Consider the following 13,934-nt stretch of genomic DNA (forward strand, 5'->3'; position numbering starts at 1 on the left):
ATTAAAAAAATAAGACGTCATAACTGGAGACAACAGAAAACTAGGCAACTGAATCAGGCACACAAAGACTTTAGCTATTGGAAATGAGTATGATTAACCTGTTTAAAGAAACGAAAGGAGGAATTAAACTATGAATTAGGAACAAGACAATATTTTTAATTTTTTAATTACAGTTTACTTTTAATACTCTTCTGTATTGGTTTCAGGTGTACGGCACAGTGACTAGACAATCAAAGACTTGACACAGTGTTCCCCTGGCATTTCCAGTATCCATGGGTCTGACAGGACCCTTGGGTAGCTGGTCTCTTAAGGCAGAGGAGCTTGCTTAGCACTTTCTTATGGATATCACCCCATTCTCACCTTCATTCAGACCCACAGGGAAAAGCCACTTCGCTCACCCTGGCCCTTTCTGTCTGATCCTCTGGGGCCACAGATCCTTGCTTTGCCATAGGGCACAGGTGGTTCAAAGGTTCTGATCCCGAGCTCCGTATCTGTTTTCCCAGCTGTGGCCCACATTGCACTGAAGATGTCTGCCATGGTGAGAAGTAGGGGTGGGGGGCAGAGGCAGGGGAGGAGCCCTCTACAACTCCCTCTACTCAGTGGGAACACAGCTGCTCTCTCACACAGGGAAACTTAAAAAGGATTTTAATTAGTCATTTATGCCAAGTTCACAGTGAGAGTTCCAGAAAAATAGAATCCCAGCTGGTTAGAATTGAGGGTGGTGGTCAAGAGTCAAGCATAGACTTCCAGTTCTGGCAACATGCGGGACGGAGGTGACCTCGACACATACCTTCCCACCCTCCCTACCCCTTTCCAAACACACAGTAATGAATGCTGGATAAAATACGAAGTCAATGGGGAGACAGAAAACCTTGAAAGGGAAGGTAAGAAGGGAAGGAAGAGGAATAAAATAAAAATAAAGGGAAGAAGAGGATGTGCTAGTAAGCAAGATAAAAACCGAAGCTCTACATGCAGGTGTCTGTAGGGTGATAGCCTAGTTCCCAGACGCATCGGTTCCATCAGCAGACGTTCACGTTCTGTCTGATCACAGTCAGGGCAGTTGTTAGAGTGCAAAGCTGGTCTTTATCAGGAAAGAGCTAGGCTTCCTCTGAACTTAATGTATAGCCCTAGGGTGTATTTGAGGGGTTGGAGATTGAGAATGGCAGTACAATGTCAGGCTCTTGTCTAGGCTCTGTCCTTGCCTCGTATCTTCATTCAGCCATCCCAGACCCTCCTCCAGCAGTTCCAATCCCCTGGGTACCACTTGGATTTAAGCATTTACCTTAGACACCAGTTGGTGAAGTGATTGTATTAAAGTTGCCAGTGTCAATGCTTTGGATTTTGACCTAGCCGATTAGGGAATTGGTCAGTGTCAAAAGTGAATTCTGTCTGGTCAAAGAACTGAAAACAATTTTAAGATAGTTATTTTAAGGCACTCACAAAGCTATGCTACTCTATAACTTAAAAAAAAAATTGAAATGGCTACTTTTCCACTTAGGGGACCATTCAGATGGAGGCAGCACTTCCTGGGGTCTCCTCATCTTGGAGTCTGATAATCTCATGGGTGGGAAATAGAGCTGGTTACCTCTCTCCACGCTTTCGACTGTGTGCTCACAAATGGAGCACTATCGAAAATGTTTGCCGTAGTACATTATGAGGAAACGGAAATGATCAAATTACTTTGAATTCGATAGTAGAACAACAGACCTTGAAATCTTGTGGCTCAGTTGGCGTGGCATAACACAATTGTTAGGCTTGCCTTTCGCTTTCCAGATCCCTTGATAATGTAAACTAGAAAATTAAGACTTATCCTGAAAATAACTGCATGCTATTCTGCAATGGAGGTAGAACATTCTGAGAGCAGAAGGGATAGAGGTACTAACATTTTGCCATCTGGCAAAGCCACTGGACCAGATGGATTCACTAATGACTTCTCTAAAGTATTTAGTCAGACCTTAACTGCAACACATGACTGGCATATTTAATTATCCCAAATTAACAGGACTTATGCCAAATATAAACCTCAATGCTTGAGTCATGTGCCTTGCTTAAAGAGGAGAAAAGGCATGAATAGCTCCAGGAAGCTGGGTTTCACATAGATCCCTTTCATTAGTGAAACTTCTCATTACCAAATTGTGGTGTTACAGTCTTAAGGCAGTATTTCTCCTTTTTCAAAGAATGAATTGTAAGACTACTCATGCTGATCAAATTCACTTTATCAGTAACAATTATACTTGATGAGAACATCTGGGGGTTGAGAAATCTGATATGTAGTCATCAGACATCCCTCCCTCCATCCTGCCTGTGGAAGGATTACTAAGCCACTTTTCTGCATAAGCTAATCAATTTTATTTCTTGTAACATATTTGTTTTGTTTTAACTTTTATATTTGTATCAAAGCAATACTGGCATACAAATACAAAAATGTAGGGCTTATAATGAAAAACTGCCCCTGCTCCATCCTTTTCCATCCCCAATCCACTACTCAAAGAAACACTTAATTCTTATGACTATTCTTCTGTTGGTAACCTGCACATCTCAAAACAAGGCGATTAATTGGTATTTCTTGACATCCATTTCAAATATGATGGACTTCCTTTTAAGATAGACGAGGATGTAGTTTAGATACCATTTTTATGTTCCCTTCTTCTCCCCAAAGGGTTAATTAATTTTTAATTTCCTTAACATTTTATCTTTGTAGCTTTAAGTTATATTTCTATACTTTTATTTTTTGGGTCATCAACTAGAAGCAGATCTCTTGGCTCCCAGCTTTGAATGATCAAGATATTAGTGGCATGAGTAGTCTATTAACTGCCCTAGAATTCTTTCACTCAGTATAATGTATATATATTTGTGACAGAGACAGAGAGGGAGTCGGAAAGAGGGACAGACAGAGACACACAGACAGGAAGGGAGAGAGATGAGAAGCATCAGTTCTTTGTTGCGATACCTTAGTTGTTCATTGACTGCTTTCTCATATGTGTCTTGACTGAGGGTCTACAGCAGAGTGAGTGACCCCTTGCTCAAGCCAGCGACCTTGGGCTTCAAGCCAATGACCTTTAGAATTTATCTTTTTTTTTTTCTCTATGGTTCATGCTTTTTGTTTCTTTTAAGAAACCATTGTCTTTCAAAGGTTACAAAGGTTTTCTATCTATTGTATAGTTTCAGCTCTTCAATTTAGACTTCTTGTTATTTGAGATAACTTTTATGAATAAGATATAAGTGTTGAGGTTCATTTTTCCCCACATGGATGTCCAGTTGTTCCAGTACTATTTATTGAAAAACTATCCTTTCTGCTTTGAGTTACCTTAACAACTTCCTTTGGAAATTAGTTGACCATATAAGTGTGGGTTTATATCTAGACTCAATTCTGCTCAATCTATGCCTGTGTCTATCCTTATACCAATCCTCTAATGTTTTGATTGACTACTTTTTATAAAGGCTTCCTGCCTTTAGTCAGTTTGATTGCTTTCATTAGATAAATCCAGATTTTCTCACTGTCATGGGTAGATTTCCAAACCCTGTTCTTGCCTAGTCTCTTTAGGATGACTACTTTAGATAATCAATCTCGTTCGTGTCATGTTTTTTCTTTTATCAGTTTAATTCTCAATAATAATCTTATTTTTAAAGTTTGGAGGTTAGTTCACAATGGTTCTTTATGTCCATGAATTTCCCTAGTTTAGAATGTCAATCCTCTGGGATGAGGGGTAGATTTTACGGGTATTTGTTTTGAGTAGATTCTATCACATGACAGTTAATTAATAATAATAATACCATCCACATAGTGTTCTGTTTTAAACACCATTTTTTTTTTAACCACTGCTTTAGGATTTATTTATTTATTATTATTTTTTTTCTGAAGCTGGAAACGGGGAGAGACAGTCAGACAGACTCCTGCATGCGCCCGACCGGGATCCACCCGGCATGCCCTCCAGGGGGCGATGCTCTGCCCCTCCGGGGCGTCGCTCTGCTATGACCAGAGCCACTCTAGCGCCTGGGGCAGAGGCCAAGGAGCCATCCCCAGGGCCTGGGCCATCTTTGCTCCAATGGAGCCTTGGCTGCGGGAGGGGAAGAGAGAGACAGAGAGGAAGGAGGGGGAGGGGATGGAGAAGCAAATGGGCGCTTCCCCTATGTGCCCTGGCCGGGAATCGAACCTGGGTCCCCCGCACGCCAGGCTGACGCTCTACCGCTGAGCCAACCGGCCAGGGCAGGATTTATTAAATACTAAATAATACCTACCTTCTTCTAGGTAGGTACTGTTTTTATTCCTATTTTATGGATGAGAAACTGAGGCATAGGGAAGGTAAGTAATTTGCTGAATTGATTTATGAGAAACTAATATATGCAAAAGTACAGGAAATATGCTTCAGTGATGCACTAATCACTGTTTAACAACCAGCTCTCCAAGAGAAAAAAATGGAGGCATGTTCATTCATAGCTTGTTACAAATTTTACTGATATAAATGATGTATAGTGCACCATATACAAATAATAATAAATTATATAATAGACTGTATTATAAATTCCACATAGCCAATCAGTTCTCATAGAATACTTTCATTGATTTTTGCTGAACTCATTATCTGTGGCCAACCTACGGTTGCAATTCAGTCATGATTTGACAAAAGAATAAATGCTTAATTACTATCTAGTTCAGAAAAGCTCCTCACATCATTGACAAGTGAGTGTAGTTCTGACCTAAATGTTGGTTGATAGTTTCATTTATATTAATAAGGCAAAAATGAAACAACAAAGACATATATCAGAATTTTAATCACTTGTCAATGATTGACTTCTTTGCTGAACTAGATGATACCTTTCCAATATCAGAAAACTATCTTCTCAATTTTATTTTTATATTTCTCACAATGTAACAGCTACAGATAGGACACACTTTTATCTTTATGCTGTATTATTGACATTTCCCCCTTCTTTGTCTTAAGTCTATAGACAATCACCAAAACCATGAACCAAGCCCTGATTTGGAGCATCTGTTGATTTCCATGATGTAAATATTCCCAGCATGGCTGATTTCAAACCACTAATGTGATTGAAAACAGAGTTTGGAAAGAGATGTGCAGCAGCACATCATTCTATATTATTTCTACCACACAAATAGGATAGCAATAAATTACCCCAAGACTATCATTAATAGAAAATGTAATAAAATAATTAGGAAGTGATAAGTTTTAGTATGTATTACCATTGTTTTTAATATGATATATTTAGTTGTAAGTTTATATGATTTAATTTTTAACAGTGGCCAGATTTAACAACTGATTCACAAAATTACTAAAATTTAACAGTTTCTGCTGGTTAGTCCAAGCTGGCTCCAATGGCCAGTGCATGCTTTGAGCCCAGGTGGCCAAACCACTATGCCCTTAACCATTCTTTTATGTGATATTAGGGTATTACTAGAATATAGCTTCATAGCAATATATCATAGGTATGGAAACACTCAGGATGCCAGATATGTTGCATTTCTTTATTTCTATAAATCACATTCATTCTTATTCGATGCACCACCCATCAAAGTTGTTGATGAGGGAGCGCTACTCAGCCATGGATTTACAAGAGCTTACACCATTCAGGAACATGGCGGAGGACCCTGGTGGTCCATACACATTGCTATCACTTCTATTCATCTCCATTCAGCCCACTGGGAAGATGGGGCCCTCTCCGTGGTGTCAGATGTGGTCACAGTCCCAGTGGTGGTACTCCAGTGCCAAGTGCAGCCCTAGGGACCAGGCAGGACTGGAGCACAAGCATCCCATCTGAGGCCACACCACCTCCAGGCCACTGTGTTCAAGTAACGCCATCCTGGGCCTGTTCTTTGTTCACCTCCCAGGTGAGCATCCACTGCAGTTGGGCCATTCCCTTTTCAGTTTGGAAAACTGCAGCCTTTGCCTCTGCCCTTGGACAGTCCAGCCTCATCACCTTGATGTACTTACACCTCCAACAGAGGAAAAGTTCTCCCAGGGTTATATCTTCGAGGAAGGGAGGGAGAAGACTTTCTCATACTTTCCTGGTGAGATATCAGAAAATATACATACTAACATACAAAGTTATTACTGAAAGAGTCACTGACGCAGTCTGGGCAAAAATGAAATGAGGCTTTAAAAAGTAGAGTCAGAACCATGAGCATTTTTAAATACTGTGTTTGGAACAAATGCATAAAAAAATTGGCCTTCAGGAATCAAGAATCATTAATGTTAATTAGTGTTTTTTGATTTAACCTCACAAACAAGGCTGTCTCTTTCCATGACCCTATTAATTGTCATCGTCGCCCCACACAGCATATTTGGAAATCTTCCTGATCTCATCTGATATCAGAAAGGCATCTTTTTGCCCTCCTGGCATTCTGGAGAAACAGATCAATTCCTTTTCCTACTCAGGGTGATGAAAATCCCTCTCTGCAGTGCTTTCCATTGCTATGGTAACAGAAGATGGGATTTCCCAATGGAACTAGATTTATATATACACAGAGAAAAGTAGTTCTTTAAAAGCTTGATCCCTTTTTTGTAGCCATGTGTACAATACAATCACTGCAATGAACTGAATACCAAAGGGAACAAGAATGACACCAAACCTTCTCAAGTAGGTGTGGCCTGAGACCTCCATTGGACTGAGACCCTTAGTGAAAAAGTGTCAATTTTTAAAATTTAATATTAAGACACTGCTGTTATGACTACATGATAACTTTTGAAATTTGCAATGTGCTAATTTTCTTTGAAAAGGAGAGATTTGGATTTATGGGCTTTCAAATGGCAGAGAGACTTAATATATAAGTAGGTGGTATCAACACACCCAGTCACAGGAAGACTCTCAACATCATGATCTGGTAAAGGAGATGAAATTCGGAGGCACAGAGTAGAACAGGGATTTTGTTCCACTTCTGAAAGTAACGGCATTACTTCCCACTTCTGTCATTTTCTCCAAGGAAGGACACAATACAGTGGTCCCTTGTCTGTCACAGGGCTTCGCTTCCAGAACCCCCGGGATAGGCAAAAATCCGCGAAGTAGCGACCGTATATTTATTTTATGTTTATACATATTTTAAGGCTTTATAAATCCTCCCCACACTGTTATTAACCTTTCCCACACTCTTTTTAAATATTATTTTTAAATTTTGGAGCTAGAAAATGCTTATTTTGCCACAGAAATAATTAAAATAATAAATATATAAAAATACCTATAGACCGCAAAATCCCGCAATACAAAATTAGATATATACAATTTAAAAATCCACAATACAGAGAGACTGCGAAAAGTGAACTGCGATGTGGCGAGGGACGACTGTAGCTGGCCATTTCTCATACTTTCTCATTCTTCATTCATCAGGAGGAATTCAGGGGTCATGGATCTCTCCACTACAGCTCCTTAACAGGAGCAGGGGACTCACCCTCTTTTAATCTGTTGGTTAGTCTAAAGGTATGGCTGGAGGGCAACTTCTTAGGCTCAGGGTACCTCTGTGGAAGGAACAAAGAACAGTTGTGATGTATGCAGCAGGAGGTGGGTTGGGTTTTCTATGAGGAATACATATATGGCCGTGCATTTTCATACCTGTCATTTAGGTGCTTCTGAACTAAAGTTTCAAATGATGTTTTGGGATTAGACAAAAGCAGGTCCTGCTCAAAATGACTTTTTTTATGAAGCTCTTGAATTCCTAAATGGATAGATGTGGGGAAAGGGGAACAGATACTTTGATGATAGCTTCAAACCTGCTTATTCAGGTGTCCCCAAACTATGGCCCACGGGCCACATGCGGTCCCCTGAGGCCATTTATTGGTCCCCGCCGCACTTCTGGAAGGGGTACCTCTTTCATTGGTGGTCAGTGAGAGGAGCACTGTATGTGGCGGCCCTCCAACGGTCTGAGGGACAGTGAACTGGCCCCCTGTGTAAAAAGTTTGGGGACTCCTGAATTTAGTAAGTGCTTCAGCCGCTGCCCTGTTATTGATCCCTTATATTTTGTTCTTGCAAATCCAGTGATTAAAGTTGGTCATGTTTTATTTTCCTCTCTCTTATGAGATATAAAAAGTATTGTTGAAATGACATAACAAATTTAAAATAAAAGTGAATGCCACTAGGCTGTGTGCTTGGACGATACGTGGATGCTGTCATTGTGTTACCACGTGAAAGGAGTGAAGTTTCTGGGACGCTGATGGGGAAGTAGCAGGTGGCCAAGGGAATAAAGGTTGTTTTCTGTTCTCCTTTTTCTTGACATGAACATGGATAAATGGGAACATTATGAGTTCTTTTAAGCAATCATGTTGCATGCAAGCCAGAGAAGTGAGCTCAGAGACTCTTGGCTTAGAAAAGGAGAGACAGATAATTTTGTTAATGTATTCAAATGACAAAGGAGGAATGCAGGCCAATGTAGTATCATGAGCTGGGAAGAGATGATTTAAAGAACACCGTTAAAGAACTTCTGACAAAACAAACAAACCAAATTCAAAACAACAAAAGAAAAACAATTCCAATGTGAACTTTTTCATAAACGTGATAAATTTATAGGTTTTACTATGAATGAAAAGAATAATAATCAGAGTAAAAATACTCCAAAATGGGATGTTTTTAGGTCACATGGCTAATTATTCAAAACTTAGACTAATAAATTATTTTGAAGGTCTCTTTAAAGATTTGTTAAAAAAAAACTGTAATGGCAGTGGCTGAGGCCAGGCAGGTTCACGTTGGATTTGGGGAGATGGTAGAGAAACTGCAGAGCCGGGAAAGGTTGGGTCATTTCGTTTAATAAAGTCTCACAACGGCAGACAAGCACACAGGCAGGGGAAACCGCCTCTCAGGCAAACAAATAGCAAAAATGGCCCCTCACAGTGGCGGGCAGGCAATCCGCCATCCGCAGTCCCCCTGAGCGCAGGCACCCACAGCCTTACCTCGGCCACACACAGGTGGCGCTGCCACGTGCTCACGCACTAATCAGGCAAAGGGCTTACAGCTGGTAAACCAGCGAGCACGCCTAACACAGCTGCCCTACAAAAACTATTTCATTTCCCTCTTCCTTCAAGGAACTGAAAAAAGTCAGGAATCATGAAATCAAAGTAAGAACAAAGACTTAGAACATTTTTAAAAAATTCTGGGTGCTCCTGAACTTCAGGGATCTGCCAAGTATCTCAAGCATGTTTTAAATAGAAGCTTTGATCACAGCCAAAAAGTTTCATTTCTGTCTCTTGAAAGTATCTCTGAACATACAGGGGAAGTATGCCCCTTCCTCTTTATTTTCCAGCCCAGGGAGCACCTGCTGCCTGTAGTGAGGGGCGGGGCAAGACGGCAGCCAGGTGGCATCCTCTGCTCCCTCTTCAGCAGGCACTCTGTGAATGCTTGCTCTGCCATAGGATGTTTCAGGAACTGTGATGCCAGTGAGAGAACCCAGCCTGCCCTCCTGGAGCATGTGGTCAAATCCTCTTTCCCGTACCCTCAGGGATGTGGAGACCTGGGGAGTCTCCTGGGTTTCCCCTATTTTTCTCTCTTGTTTCCTTAACTATCCTTTGACTCATCCTCTCCCTCCCCTCTACCCCTGTCTCACCTCCCTGTCTCTCACCTGGTCCCTCCTGGCCTCTCTGCCTCCTCTCCTAACACCCTCAACATCTGTGCTTCCCTGTTGTGCCTCCCTGCTACTAGGGTTACCTTCCTAAAATATGGAAGTGTCCATGTGGTGTCCTGCTGGTAATCGTCAGTGGTGCCCTAACTCCTGGCCTGCTTTTAAGGGTGTGGAGCAGCCGTGTTAGGCTTGGTCGTGGGTTTATCAGCTGCGAGCACTTTACTTGATTAGTGTGTGAGCACATGGCGGAGGCAGGTGTGCACAGCCTGTATACGGCTGTGGCTGCTTCCCCTGGGCAATGCTTTCCTGCCACTGTGAGGTGTTCTCCTGGCTCTCTTGCCCTTACTGTGAATAGCAGATTTTCTTTTGTTTATTAGCTCTTTCCCTTTTGGTGTTTATTTGCTCGCCTGTCTTTGTGAGCCTCCAATAAACTGGCGTGGCCTGACACTTTCTGGCTCCACAGTTTCTCTACACCACCTGCCCAAATCCAACGTGAACCTGCCTGGCCGTGGCCACCGGCATTACAAAGGGCTTTCATGGTTGCCTCAGCTTGTCTGACCCATCTCATTTCCTAGTATTCTCTACAAGGCTTGGATTGTGGACACTGTCTTTTCACATGGATGTGCTTTGCACCTTGTCTTTCATATGAACGAATGTTTTTGATAAAGTCCTGGGTCACACCATCCTCTATCCTCCATCTTTCTATGTCATTGTATATATGCACTGACATTTTATTTACATGTCTGTCTTTCCTCTCTTGCTGAGCTTCTTGGGTGGCGTATTTTCTTTTTATGTATTGATAATGCTGCTCCTGATAGTTCTTAGGTCCTTTTTTTTTTTTTCTTTTCTTTTTTTTCTTTTCATTTTTCTGAAGCTGGAAACAGGGAGAGACAGTCAGACAGACTCCCGCATGCGCCCGACCGGGATCCACCCGGCACGCCCACCAGGGGCGACGCTCTATCCACCAGGGGGCGATGCTCTGCCCATCCGGGGCGTCGCCATGTTGCGACCAGAGCCACTCTAGCGCCTGAGGCAGAGGCCACAGAGCCATCCCCAGCGCCCGTGCCATCTTTGCTCCAATGGAGCCTTGGCTGCGGGAGGGGAAGAGAGAGACAGAGAGGAAAGCGTGGCGGAGGGGTGGAGAAGCAAATGGGCGCTTCTCCTGTGTGCCCTGGCCGGGAATCGAACCCGGGTTCTCCGCACGCTAGGCCAACGCTCTACCGCTGAGCCAACCGGCCAGGGCAGTTCTTAGGTCCTTAAATAAGGGTTTGTTGAATGAATGAATGAAAGAATGAGCTGTCATAAGGTTTTCACAGACTGCTTTCATCCACTTACTTTATAATCTACTTGTAATTTTCTAGGACATCTAGATATAATCAAATACCAAAGTTACCCCAGCAAAACTGAGATTAAGAGGGTCCTTTTGTACCTTATTGGTCACCTCTTACCAAGTCTGAATGGTAAGGTGTTCTACAACTATAAAAAGTTTTAAAGCCTTTAGAGTTCACCTATTGTGAAAAAGCTCTGCTTTTATATGTTATTTTTTTATATTACTCCTTATAAAGATTCCTGAAGATACATTTTCCAGCAAGCACTTGTTAGACGGCTAAGGCAGATATGGGCACGTGGGTGCTTCTCATCACAGGACTTCGCTATGGCCCTCAGAACTCTCTGGGTCCTGAGAGATGGGGCCTCCTCAGGGTAGAGTGGTCCCAGCAGCAGCACCTGGGGCCCAAGTGAGTCTGAGCCCTCCCTACCCTTCCACCTGGACCCTCAGGTACTCCCGACTATACAGCTGAAGCCCCAAAGCGCACCTGCACCTTGTTTACCTTCCTGGGAAACCCTGCACGTTCCCCTCAGGCACCACCCAGACAGGTGGGAGGTTCATTAGAGGAGAACATTGCCGGATGGAAGGGCTTGGGCGGAGAGGCCAGTGGTCGGGAGACGGCAATGCCCTGAGGTTGTCCTTCAGGGCAGAGGCTCCAGGAGCAGATTCTAGACACCTTGCCGTTGTGAGGAGCAGCTGGCCTTGACGACGTGCAGTAAACCGTGTTTGGGTTGCTGTGGCCTTGGACCTCGGCAGATGTTGGAGTGGGGCCTCAGCAGCCGAGCGGGAAGCTCACACCGATGCCCCAGAGCCTTCATCCTCTGGAGGTGATAGACTTGCTGCCCTTGCGGTTCACGCCCTGTTTCTGGCCTAGGGTGGTCTGCCCCTGCCCAGACCTTAGGCAGAGCCTGGTCCCCAACACCTGGTGGGCTGGTGGGGCAAAGTGACCTGGGCTGAGACCGTGACTTGGGGTGGGGGTTGAGGGACACATCTAAGAGGACTGGGTTTGCTTGACAGGTGGTGTGGGGCAGCTGTATTAGTCTTGCTCGCTGGTTTACCTGCTGCGAGCCCTTTACCTGATTGGTGTGTGAGCACGTGGCAGCACCACATGTGTATGGCCTATGTAAGGCTATGGGCACTTGTGCTCAGGCAGGGCGGGTGCGCGGATTGCCCGCCCGCCACTGTGAGGGGCCATTGTGCTGTTTGTTTGCCTGAGAGGCAGTTTCCCCTGCCTTTGTCTGCCCTTGTGCTTGTCCACCGTTGTGAGACTTTATTAAACGGAATGGCCCACCGCTCACCGGCTCTGCAGTTTCTCTGCCGTCTGCCCGAATCCAGTGTGGACCTGCCTGGCCTTGGCCACCAGCATTACAGGTGGCATGAGCCAGACACCTTGCTGAGGATCCAGGGGTGAATGGCCGCTGGTACCGGGAACCCAGGGTTCCTCCTCCCAGGCCGCTGCTGGCCCCTGGAGAACTCCTGAGAGCCCGTGAGTTCCGTGAGGTCGTGGCAGCAGCACCTGGTCCCACCATTCTCTGAGCCTCCCTGACGCTCAGCCGGTCCTTTCCCTGCACCTCCATGTGGACCTGCACTCACTGTCCAACCCAGGAAGGCACAGGAGCACCCGGCGGGCTCTCACTGCACCCTCTCTGCCTAAGAAAGCCGGGAACCCTGTGCAGCCCCCAGCCTCGAGGGGAGAGTGCGGGTGGAGCAGGCCTCCGGCCTCGAAGCAGTCCCTGGACCGCGGCCCTCTGCTGTGGGGCGCTGGCGACTCCTGGGAGGACGGGTTGTGCTCTGCTCCAGGGTACATGGGCCTGGGTGGCCTGTCGGTGGGAACGGGGTGCTAACTCAGGGGTCCCCTGCAAAAGATGGTAAAGGTTTGGTGGGAAGCCCAGGAAGGGAGCACAGTGGGATGAGGGCACTGTGACACCCTGGGGTGCTGAGTGGCTGCAGAGGGCACTGTGAGGACCGCACATGGAGCCAGGAGAAAACTAGGAAGTAGTGTGTTTTTGCAAGGCACACTGTACCTACGGAGACATGAATATGTTGGTTGTGTCTGTCTGATATAGTGACACAAGTGATGGTGATTAACTTGTATCAAGTGCTTCCTGTGTGCCAGGTCCTGTGCTGGCTCCATATTCATCATATTACCTATTTTTATATAGTGTCTTTATTCTATAGGCGGGGAGCTTGAGGCAAAAGAAATCAATATGTTCAAAGGACCTGAGGTAGTAAGGGGCAGCCAGTGTGCAAATCCAGGTGTCGAATTCCAGAGCATATACTTTTATTAAAATCACACTGAAATTTAAAAGAAAAAAACCTCTACTTTTGTTTCTATGTAAAGTCATTTGCTAGCTTTTTTTGTATGTAGGTAATGTGCTCTTTTTTTGTTTTGTTTTATATTCCCAATACTTATTTTTAGAATGGCACAATTTCTTCACACAGGGAATTTAAAACATTAGAGTGGCTAGGAATAATAATAGTAATGTTTCTCCCTCTTGACTGCTACAGCCTCCTAGAAATTCCAGTTGGTATTTGACAAAGTTTTATTTTGGTTGGACTACAGAGGAAACATGCTACACAAACCATAAGGAGAGTCATTAGTAGTTCTCTTGGTGTCACGGTAATTAATGTAAAGTAGACAATTTCATTTAAAATACATGATCGATGGCAACAGAAACAGCAGCTGACTCTGAACCCCTCCATGCTTTGAAATCCTAATGAGGATGGTAGCCACCTTCTGCAAGCAGGGTTAATTCTGAGAAGTGCTTTCTCTCCTAGCAACAGCACTTCCCTTCTAAAGTCAAAAGCTAACTTGAAAGCTGAATAATATTTTCAAAACCAGTAAGTAAATATCATGACATAAAGCAGTTATGGAGCCATATAGAAGATTTTCTAACCATAGAATTATAATCATAATATCAAAATAGGATCTTATTTTCAAGGTAACCAAGTGGGTAAAATCAGATGAAATTATTAAATGGGGCTAAGCCTCTCTTTGCCAAAGTTGAACATTTGTGTTTTGACTAATTGGGTAATTAATTTTGGGGG

At 43.9% G+C, this 13,934-nt stretch overlaps 1 protein-coding gene across 3 annotated transcripts in view; it reads left to right on the forward strand.

Moving 5' to 3' along the window:
• The window catches only part of EML6 (EMAP like 6), a 283,824-nt gene that overhangs the window by 86,311 nt on the left and 183,579 nt on the right, over positions 1-13,934 (forward strand). The window lies entirely within an intron of this gene.

This window comes from Saccopteryx bilineata, chromosome 3 (assembly GCF_036850765.1).
Source record: "Saccopteryx bilineata isolate mSacBil1 chromosome 3, mSacBil1_pri_phased_curated, whole genome shotgun sequence".
Classification (NCBI taxonomy): Eukaryota; Metazoa; Chordata; class Mammalia; order Chiroptera; family Emballonuridae; genus Saccopteryx; species Saccopteryx bilineata.